This window comes from Dreissena polymorpha, chromosome 13 (assembly GCF_020536995.1).
Source record: "Dreissena polymorpha isolate Duluth1 chromosome 13, UMN_Dpol_1.0, whole genome shotgun sequence".
NCBI classification, from domain to species: domain Eukaryota; kingdom Metazoa; phylum Mollusca; class Bivalvia; order Myida; family Dreissenidae; genus Dreissena; species Dreissena polymorpha.
Window position 1 is genome coordinate 58,165,800 of NC_068367.1, and position 12,518 is coordinate 58,178,317.

At 33.0% G+C, this 12,518-nt stretch overlaps 1 long non-coding RNA gene across 1 annotated transcript; it reads left to right on the forward strand.

Annotated features, from left to right (window-relative positions):
- The first annotated feature begins 1,110 nt into the window (after nt 1-1,110).
- On the forward strand, nt 1,111-12,275 carry LOC127856323 (uncharacterized). Its single transcript, XR_008037963.1, has 2 exons — nt 1,111-1,815; nt 11,323-12,275. It is a non-coding gene; the product is annotated as an uncharacterized LOC127856323 (long non-coding RNA).
- Nucleotides 12,276-12,518: the final 243 nt, after the last annotated feature.

Genomic DNA, 12,518 nt, shown 5'->3' on the forward strand with positions numbered 1-12,518 from the left:
TCCCTAAAAAAACAAGTTTTCTGTTCTATGTAACTATACAAGCATGAACCCAGTTAAAAATTAAATTGTTTAAAAACACAATACAACTGAAAAAATACTGTCATTGTTTCTGAAAAAATCATAGAAAAGCTCTTATTGTATTACACGTATATATTGAATATTAAAAGAAAACACAATTATTTAGAACATGAAATTAACAGTTTTGTTTGCGAAAATCACCAAAATGATGTCCATTCCAAATTTGATGTCCTATTCCAAATGCACATAAAATAGTGTTAAATATATATTTATACAAAGTTAATATCCAGTATAAGATTTATGAACACATAGAAACAATTTCATGTTTTAAATTGTTAAGGATTTAAACTGTTCACGGCATTGTTATACATTTATGTTTCAACCTTGATTTTATGATTCGGATTATGTTGATTCATATTCCATGTTTGATAACTTCTTTTGATTAAGAAGAATACAAAAGCATTAACAAGAAGCAGTTTTGCACTGAAACGTAATTACTGAACAACCTATTTTTATACGTGGAAAACTGTTCTAACTTGAGTTAGAACAGTTTTGCACCAAACAAATGTCTTTATTGCTACAATTTATAGTGGAAAACTTTTATAACTACAAAACAGCTTAATATCTCTTTTATAATTTGTAATGTTATTTTATTGATGTTAAAGTACATATTGAAATGATAGTTTGTAGTGATATAACCCGAAATATGTGTTAAATTCAAAGATTTTACATAAAAGCAAGTTGTTTTCTGATTCCTGAACAATTTTGAAAAACAGAGTTGAAACAATGTTGCGCTGAACAGTACCTGATAAGGCCATCAGAGTCTGATAATAATTAAAGGTCCAGATTTGGTCACTAATAGAGTGCGAAGCAAATAAATAATTCAAGTTTATAGTTAGACCATTATTAGAGTAAGGAGTATAAATATAGTGAAAGTTCAAAGTCATTTTAGAGTATGGAGCATTGAAATAATTCAAGTTCATGATTGTGTCATTATAAGATACAGATTAGAGAAAAATAAACTTCGTAGTAAGGTTATTATGAGAGTAGAATATGTAAAAATACTTAATAAGTTAAGCGTTGTATCTGTAGGACAGGGAAAGACAGGTGTTAGTTAAAGAGATTACAGATAACAAAACCACGTTATGACTGTGTCATGATTCTTGATGGTACTTTCATTTTGTATGTAGACACTTGTTCACGCTTGATGACACTTACATCGTGCCTGATGACGAATGTCTTTTTACATGTCTTCGGCTGAATAGTATAATTCATGCGCACAGATGCAACACTCTTGGTCGTAAATTGCATGCTGGGTATATGTATGTTGGCTTAACGCGATGGCAAGATATGAGTTTTATCCAAGCACAAAGCATCATACAATCATGCATGATACAATGATGTCGATTGGCAGTCGTTCCGAAATGCTACGGACGACTACGGAAATTTACCGCGTATAACGAAAATTATGGCAGAAATTGCGCCGCTTGAGACATTATTAGTTGGTTCTAATTTTGAAGTTCGGTCGCGTATGCTGACTCGGCCCACCGTGTTCGCCCTTTCTGCGGTCGAAGGCCGAGACAATCTGTCCCTTGGGTCCCGAGCGAGACGGCTCGGCGATCAGGCATCGCGAGCTCGGAAGCCCGACTAGGCCCGCGAGACCATCCGCCATAAGCGAGTCCCTGCTACAGCCGCTGTTCACCCGCGTTCCACGGGAATCAGCGCAGCGTCCAGGCCTCGCGACCTTGGTAGCCAGACCCGCGCGACTAGATCCGCGAGACCACTCCTAGAGGACCTGTTTATATAACATTTTTTTCCAAATCGATTAAAAATTACGTTCTATGATATTTTTATAGTAGAATACTATTGTTTTCTCAACAAGGGTACACTTTCTGTAATAGACACGAGTACTTGTAACTGTAGGTTTCACTATAAATAAAAGTGATTAAATAGACATACAATGATAAATATGTGTTTTTATACATTTTATTTATAGGCTGGTAGACAACCTAGAGAAATCTGAAAGTTACATGCACAGGTCTGTGGCAATTAGGGTTGTTCTTTAGGGTTCTTTATGATTATGAGGTCGATCTACAATGTACATCGGTTGATTACATCTACTGTAATTATTTGGACTAAGGATGGGCTACACTTCCTACACATGACCTCCGTTCACTCTGGATCAGCAGACGATTTATTTCATAAATCAATCTCTGGGTTAATGGTCGCCATCTTTCGAACTACTTTCAAAAGTACAACAACAACAATAACAGTAGAAGACAATTTTAATTGCGAAAAGTTGAAAAATTGAGTACATGTGTCACGGTTGTTGAGTGAAATAGTGTTATTTTCAACTGTGTATGAAGCATGTGAACTGGTAGTGGAATAACCGAATTGTTGGTGGAAATGGAATTTAGAAATATATCTAATAATTCATCATCGTGTAGAATAATCATCAGCATCATTTCTGTGGAAAATTGCACTATTAAAAAACAAGTGTTTCATAGATATGGTGCTTTTGACCTAGTTCACTAACCATCAAGACTGAAATGATTCATGCACACAGGTAAAGTAAATAATTGAATTTGTGCAGAATGTTTATTTTTTACAAATTATTATTTAATTTGACCAATTTATTTTAGATTGATTGCACTGAAACTCAAAGTATAAAGCTAAGTAAGACACTTAAGCCAGTTTTCTGAGAAGAAACAATACTTGTTCAGAGTATAGCAGGCTCATGCGGCTTCTGGTTTATTTATTTGGCCTCGGCCTTTAACCTGGCAGTGATTTTTTTTGCCAGAAATTACAGCCGATATTCGGCTGCTTCCCAATTGCAAAAAATGACGTTTTTTCCCAAAAATTTGATTAAAATTTCCCAAAAAAAGACAAAATTTTCCCAATAAAGCCAATAAGATTACAATGTAATTTAGCAATAATTTCGAATGAGTGCCGATCGAGTTGCCGAATCGTCGCCGAACAACAACTGACTTACGTATTTTTCGCGAATTTAGCCGAATACGATTTTACGTTGCTCTCTATATTGCGGAGGATACCGACGATAGTCGATGTATCCCGATTGTAAACGCCTGTTTTTACACACGCCCAAGATGGCGGCAAGCAGACGAGAAATTTGCGATGCGCGGCGAAAATGATAAATAACATTAAAATTAACAACGGATATCATATGGTTATTACGGAATAATTTAATGCGTGTGTCAATTAACGCAAAATATAACGTTTGAGATAAAAACAACAAATATTTATTACAAATCTTCACAGTGAATGTGCATCACGGAAATCAGTGTTGGGAAATTGGAGTTAGTCTACCGTTACTCTCAAAGTTAATGCATTTAAGATGAGTATCGTTCGAAAATGGAAAGAGACAAACATGATATGATTTATATGTTAGTGGATCTGTGTCAAATCAGATTCATATGCATATTCTGCTTTATTATGTTTGTCACGCTTTACAGTTTACTGAAATAGCATTGAAGTGCAAGAGGTTGAAAGGTAAAGAAATGAAATAAATTATTTTAACTCCATATAATACATCATTAACATAGCAAGACCACAAAAGCGTTTTTTTATTAATATGTGTTAATGTTTTCACCATATGATATTTAATTTAAAAGAATACTGAATTAAATTCTTACTGTTAAAGAGGTTATGATTAAATGGTATATTTAAGAATCTAGATATTGCAAGTTCAATATGAATGTGGAAGGATATTAACTTAACATTGTCTTCATTGTAAGAACACATTAAATTAGTACTTTATAATATAAAAATGCTGTCAAACATACTTTAATAATTTTAGTTCTGTTCTTATAATCATATTTATAATGTTTTCCAATTTCATGGTTTATCGCGCTATTTTTCCCAATTTCATGGTTTATCGCGCTAATTTTCCCAATCCAAAAGGCACAGGCTGTAAGAAAAAAAAGCAAAAAAAATCACTGCCTGGGTCGCTTTGATTTCAGGTGTTTAGCCCCCATATGAACAAGGCTCTCGACCCTATATGTAGTTATTCATATTGTTTAAAGATTTTGAGAACCCTCACTCGGTGCCAGTGGGGATAAAACAGGGACCTTCTTATAGCTAGATGAATGCATCAAATATGCCAGAAACACTTTATAATCAATAACTTTATAATTGATGATTCTGTTCTTTTAACTACATTACTAATTTACCAAAACAATGTGAAACACAATTTTATGCCCTCAAAGGAGGGCATATAGTGATCGCACTGTCCGTCTGTCTATCCGTCACACTTTGCATTTAGGTTTCGAAAAAATGCTCATAACTTCTATGTCGCTTCAGATGTAACATTCATATTTGGTATGCATGTGTATATGGACAAGGCCTTCCCATACACACACAAATTTTGACCCCTTTGACCTTGAACTTAGGGTCGGCTTTTAGGTTTTGAAAAATGCTCATAACTTCTATTAAAGCGTTTATCGGGGGCGTATGTCATCCTACAGAGACAGCTCTTGTTTTTGCTACTGTCCTCTGCACAAACCATGATATATCTGCATATATGCATCCAACCAAATCAGTAAAACTATTTGTCACTTAATTACAGTAAACTTATTGCATGTTAACTTTTCAACAATATATATTACATGTATATATAATTATATATAACAGATCTTGAAAAAAACTCACATCAAACTTCAAATTGTTTTAGTAAATTATAGGCTTTAATTGGTATTGTGACATTGACACCACTCATGCATGCGACTATACAATTATACAACTATGGAGCACATTATTTATGAGAAATTCCAATACATCAACATATCGTCTCAGATTTAAGGCAGATAATCTAGTGCTTTTTTGCTGCCATTTTTACTATTACACATTTTTTAATTTTATGTTATGATGCATTGATCTTGTTTCTAAATTAACCAAGCAATCATGTTAAACTTTTGAAGAGAGATGTTGTCTAATAAATATAGAAAATATAATCACTACAAAGTGAACAAAATTCAGTTGAATAATGTGACCAACAAAAATTTGCCAAAGAGCAATTCAGATCATGATTTAAATTAAATACAAGTAATATGAAAGTCTGTCTATTGGATCCCAGTTAAGACTTATTTGTCAAATCTGCACATTAATTTTCCCTTAGCCATGTAGAATTGGGGACTAAATACCATCAAGTCATGTAAAAAGGAGCAGGGTATAGCACGCTGCTATTGATCTCTTGAGCTTTCACATGAATTTTACGGGTAATTTTCATACAACAAATGATATTATGTAGTGTAATGATAAAGCATTATGAGCACAAATTATATCTCTTACTAGTGGTGCAAAAATCATTTAAGTGTCACATTTCAAAAGAAAATTTATATAAAAAGGTATTATTAATTGTTAAAACGTTATAATAGGTTATTTCAATTCACTAAAGCATTTAATTACAAGAACAAGTGCATTTTATGTCCATTACAATACATGTAACAGTATTGGCATTGTATTTATCTGCATTTGATGTGCATTTAATACACTTAAAAATGCAGACAAGACACACTTCTAACAGAAACAAATGTATTTTTATCTGCATTTTTCCAGCATTAATACTCTTCAAGTGTATTTTTTATCATCCCAAATACACTTTACCAGGAAAAAGGTATGTTAAAATGCATTTTTAGTTTGTTTTAAGTATATTTTCAAATGCATTAAGACACTCTTTTCTTTTGCAAAAAATGTTGAACAAAAACTTGAAAATATTTAATATACTAAAGTGTAGTAATAATTAAAGTTTTGTATGAGCATCAAAAACAGTGTCAAATTCATACCAGTGCCTATTTAGTAGCAGAAGGCCTTATATGGTCTAGTTGTGGTAGAAATAATGCATTTTGTATAATACAACATACATAAATTAAAAAATATAGCTGCCCATACAGTTCAATACAATGTTCAATTAACTACACTATGCAAAGTTGAAATATGACATCAAGCTTGGAATAATCTTTTCAATAATGAATAATATGCTGTTTTAATTTATAAGTGAAATAGACACTTGCATATAAAAACTGATTTTAAATCAAAACTAAATGTTTAATTTGATTTTTAGCTCCACTGGCCAAAGGTCCTGTGTCCATCGTGCATCCATGCATAAACTTTTCCTTTAAACATCTTCTCCTAAACTACTGGTCCAATTCTGATGAAATTTCTTAGGAATGTTCCTGGGGTGTACCTCTTTCAAATTTGTTCAAATTATGCCCCTGGGGTCAAATTTGACTCTGCCCTGGGGGTCACAAAATTGAAAATTTGCTTAAATAAGGCCTATTTTGTGAAAACTTTCAAAATCTCCCGTCCATAACCATTGGGCCTAGGGCTATCAAATTTGGTATGTAGAGACATCTAATAGTCCTCTACCAAATTTGTTCAAATTATACCCCTGGGGTCAAATTTGACCCTGCCCCGGGGGTCACAAAATTGAACATATGCTTATATAGGGTATATTTTGTGCAAACTTTACAAATCTTCTCGTCCATAACCATTGGGCCTAGGGCTACCAAATTTGGTATGTAGTGGCATCTTATAGTCCTCTACCAAGTTTGTTCAAATTATGCCCCTGGGGTCAAGTTTGACCCTGCCCCGAGGGTCACAAAATTGAACATATGCTTATATAAGGCCTATTTTGTGAAAAATTCAAAAAAATTCTTGTCAATAACAATCCGGCCTAGGGCTATCAAATTTGGTATATAGTGACATCTAATAGTCCTCTACCAAATTTGTTCAAATTTAATCCCTAGGGTCAAATTTGACCCTGCCCCGGGGGTCACAAAATTGAACATATGCTTATATAATGCCTATTTTGTGATAACTTAAAAAAAAAATATTGTCCATAACCATTAGGCCTAGGGCTACACAATTTGGTATGTAGTGACATTGTATAGTCCTCTACTTAGTTTATTCAAATTATGCCCCAGGGGTCAAATTTGACCCTGCCCTGGGGGCCACAAAATCAATTATATGCTTATACATGTATAGTGCCTATTTTGTGAAAATTTTAAAACTCTTATTGTCCTTAACCATAAGGCATAGGGCTACCAAATTTGGTATGTAGTGACATGTTATAGTTCTCTACCAATTTTGTTCAAATTATGCCCCTTGGGTCAAATTTGACCCTGCCCGGGGTCACAAAACTGAACATACGCTTATATGGGGCCTATTTTGTGAAAACTTTAAAAATCTTGTTGTCCATAACCATTGGGCCTAGGGCTACCAAATTTGGTATGTAGTGACATCTAATAAACCACTACCAAATTTGTTCAAATAATGCCTCTGGGGTCAACTTTGACCCTGCCCTGGGGGGTCACAAAATTGAATAAACGCTTTTAAAGCGCCTATTTTGTGAAATCTTTAAAAATCTTCTTGTCGTAAACCATTTGGACTATGGCTACCAAATTGGGTATGCAGTAACATCTTATAGTCCTCTACCAAGTTTGTTCAAATTATGCCCTTTGGGTCAAATTTGATCCTGACCCGCATGTCACAAAATTGAACATTATATACGCTTATATCCTGCTTATTTTGTGAAAACTTTAAAAATATTCTTGTCCTTAACTCTAGGACCTAGGGCTACCACATTTTGTATGTAGTGAGATATAGTAGTCCTCTACAAAGATTTCTCAAATTATGCCCCTGGGGTTAAATTTGACCCAGCCCAGAAGGTCACAAAAGTGTACATGTGCTTAAATAGGGCCTATATTTAAGTATTTGCACATGCAGAGAAATTTGTTTCAGCCTTTTTTTCAGCAGTGGAGTGATACAGGGCCATCATAGCCCTCTTGTTTAAATACTCAAAAAATGAAACCGTGTTCATGCTTGCATGATCACAGTTTATAAATGCTGTCAGAATTATAAAATATGCAATTACTATAAATACAAATGCCAGGGAAAAGTGCTTTTTGTACTAAAAAATTCGAATGAATATTACAATAATACATTCTGAATACTTTAGTATGTAATTAACAGTTTTTGTCTGAGAAAATCACTAAATTTTATATATTTATTCAAATTCACATAAATCATATTTCAAAAACACATCATTACTTCAAATCCTTTCACACAATACTGAAAAAAAATGCACAGTTTCTGATTGTTATTGATTCTTTATTAATTTATACATGTACCATTTTTTAATCTTGATGCATCCTCAGTTGTATAATGCACATCTTAATCTGTTTTAACAATTATAATATAAAGATTAAGGCTGCCCAGTAAAATAATAATCCATGATCTCTGCAGTACTTGCAGACAAAATAGGAATACTGCTGTGATATTATCTATCTAACTAATGGGATATTAATTTGGCTTCAATAGAAAAAAATCAAAGCATACACATGTATAAAATGTGTATGTATATATTAGTTAAACTTAAATTGATTGACCATCGATAAAAAGATATTATAATATATGTATGTATATATATATCCTTGTAAAACTAAAAATTAAATATGTATGTTTCTATTACATCATTTAGGACTTTTATTTTCAGACAAAGTAGAGTGAAGCTTAAAACAGTATCCAATTGTAACAGTCAATTTTGGGAAAATCAACCTTTTAATTGTTTTCTGTGTTGGCCAATGTCATAATTGGTATAAAATGTATATTGAACTGGAAGTTTTCTTTATTTTAAATGATAACATTTGCTTGGTCAGCCATAATTGTCACAATCAAGTGGTCTTTTTACACTGTAGTTTTCTCACTAACTATGGGTTTGTTCTGAGAATGAGCCACACAAAGTATCGTTGGGGAGATAAGTTGTCAATTTTATGTTTATCAGTCTTTCATAATCCAGTATACCTGTAAAAAGGGAATTTGTAACTAATAATAACACAATATACACAATTAAAATTGTATGCATTTAGATTTATTTAGTACTGCACATTAATCATTTTCCAAAAATATGTAGCAACATTTACATTGTATAATGCTGCAATACTAAAGTAATTTACTAATTAAAGGTCGCTGATGTGTAATGGATGTGGTGTCCACCTAATGATCTGGAGGTCACTGGTTTGATCCCCAGTGTGGGAGCATTCTTAAGAAATCTCCAAGAGACACCCAAGTACTGGTTCTAGGCCAAGGAAACGAACTCAAGAGCATTTCACATACATGTACGTAGTTAGTACTTTAAATTTAATCGAACTAAAAATGGGTTAAAACTAACAACTGAAACCCTTATTAATACATTTTATTTTGAATCAAGCAAATGTGCAAATTCATTAAAAATAATGAGTAAAATTTAAAAATTCTACTTTAAAGTAATCATGATAATTTAGATCATTTTCAGAATATTTAATGATGATAATGATACAATTATATATTCCCTAAATGATAAAAATAAAACATGTAATGTTAATTTATGAAAAAAAAGTTTTAATTTTATCAATATCATGGTAATTACAACTAGATACAGGCATTAATTATATTGACCCATTCATGCCTAGCGTCCTGAAAAAAAGGACATTGCAAACAGCGTAGACCCAGATGAGACGCCCCATAATGCGGCGTCTCATCTTGGTCTGCGCTGTTTGCTTAAAGAAATTTCTGTAAGAAATATTCTAAATAAAGAAAAAAATATACCAGACACCCCTACTTTTGGAAATAAATTGATCCAATTTAGAAGGATGCGAGAGTCCACTGGGCATAAATGGGTTAATGAACAACCCAGACATTTGTAGTGATTTATGGTCACTATTTGATTAACGTTCTATACATGACCTGTCATAAAAGGTATTTTTTAGCCAGTACTACAATCGGCAATGATAGTCTGTATTGCATACATATTCCAACGTCTATTATCGATTCGCTTCCTCAAACTGAACAAATATTTAATGTTTACATCGCGAAACGAAATGCATCCAGTTTCACTTTCGGTTTGGTTGGTTTTGTAAACACCGTAATTTCATCTTAAAAATTGGATGATAGGGTGATTAAATAATAATGGAAAAGTAAATCACTTGGATAATAGGTCAAAATGCAACACAAATGAACGTTAATAGTGCTCTTAATATCAAAGTTTCGGTAAAAAGTTTGGCGCTAGTTCAACGCGCATGTATACAGCCTCATAACAATAGACTGACAACCTTTTGGGTAGTAAAGTAGTAATACAAGGCAATATGGCGACCGTTAGCCACGAGGCCTATCTTACGGAGGAATCCCAGATAGCCGATGTATCACGATTGGACCTCCGTTATGTCCTAAATAAAATACATGACTGTATATTTTCTGGAGTACCAACTGCAACTTAACAATATCAAAAACATTAACGGCAGTCAATTTCTTGTGTACCCATTAGGCCTACTGGTTTTAATTGTAAAACTAAACGTATTTTTTTTATAAAGATTATAAAACAAAGGGAATTCATTCAATATAGTAGTCAAAATGGTTAAGATGTTTTCTATTTTTTCCGATAAGTAATTTATTCAATGAACGGAAAATAAACATGCGCCACCTGCTATCCAAAGTTGGTAACTTGCTTTCGGCTTAGTTGCATTGTGCTTACTGCCTGTTGCTAATTGTTGTTGTTAATGACGTTTAGTGTCAAAACCGATTATGGCTGGTTTCATCATGTCTGGTGAAGTTTCATCACGTTGGTAAGATTTTAATGTACAGATTTAAGACAGTGAAAGTATGTGTTATTCAATCATGTCTCATGCATAATGAAAACACAATATCATTCGATAGCCAACAAGCATGTTGCAACAATCATCAAGGACATGTATAAACGAATAGACAACAAGCATGTTGCAACAATCATCGAGTATAAACGAATAGACAACAAGCATGTTGCAACAATCATCAAGTATAAACGAATTGCCAACACGCATGTTGCAACAAATATCAAGTATAAACAAAGAGACAACAGGCATGTTGCAATAATCATTAAGTATACACAAATAAAAAACAAGCATGTTGAAACAATCATTAAGTATAAAGGAACAGACAACAAGCATGTTGCAACAATCATCAAGTATAAACGAATAGCCAACACATGTTGGATTCCATTAAGCATATTAGAAAAAAAAACATCATTAACAATGTAAATATTCATCATAAATGATTTAATTCGTAACTAAATATCATTCCATATAAACTATAAAGAAGTGTTAATTTTAACCATACGGCACTATGAGATTGAGATCATTCGATGGCTATCTACAACAACAAACATTTGACATTTTGTATTAACGTTTAATATGATTACACTTTGATATGTCATGGTCTGTATAACAACATAGTGGACCCCAAAATCGGTCAGTTCTCTGATTACTTTTTTTAAAGCGAGTCGACGAGGAAGACAGAACTGCAGTCATGAAACATCGGCAGCGATGACAGACCAATTATTAAAGGGTTATGTCTACATATGGGGCGTTCTCAGAGACGCTAAGAACAAGTTCTACCCAAGAAACGGACTCAAAAGTGTTTGCAGACGAGACTTTAAATGCGACAACTAATTTGAAGATTTTTTTAATACAGTTTGGTTCACTTTTTAAAGATTCAAAAAACATTACTGCTAATTATGAAAGGACTTATATCAATGAAAACTAAGCTCCACTATATTCTTAAGTCATTGGTATAATTTACACTTCCGTCATTAACCGCAATAATTTTTTTATAAAATATGTATGTTCGTTCAAGGGTATAACAAATTGGCATTTGCAGTGTTGAAGACACTGAGCTTGTAAAGGAGCTTTATTGGATTATACAACAGGACGAAAACAGCATCATCGAGAAAATTAACATTACAGTTATAGTAAATCTGGAAATCCTCGGGTCTAATGGCAAATCGTTCTTTGAATATAATTTCATAACGTGTACTTTTAAATAATATATGAAACTATGTATGTTTCGATCTTGCACATCTCTCTCCTCATAGTAGTTGGTGTAGTGTTTCTTATAATCACACAGGAAACCTTGCATGCTCCGAACTTGTGCATTGTTTTGTATGTAAGTTGGTATTTCATTTTAATACCGTTATAATATGGCAGATTTTGGTTTCCCAACAACCTTTCATAATTAAAAGGAACGTTCAAATGTCCTTTTTTAATTAGTATATGCGGTTTGATAAACACAACAGTGCGCAAAACCAACGTGGAAGATGTGTATAGACAATAAACCATCTTCGGTTTATACGAATTGCATGTGCCTGTACTCTTGGAAGTTGCGATGTTTGTGTATAAACTTATTTAAACTGAAATAGTCAATAGCTGAAAATAAAGAACTTCGTATAAATGTGCCATACTTTGTCAATATCTAGTCCTTAAAATGCCATAGACGCAACTAAGTATTTAAGGACCGGTCACTATATTCATTTATAGTCAGCGCTTTCTAAATATAGAAACACGTGTAAAATAATAACCATAATAGTCGTAAATATGTAATAACTATTTTCGCTTAACTATGTATTTCAAACAAAAAATATGATTATAGTAGAAGCATGAATATTTATCGAATACTGAGCTCTCATTAAGGCGTAA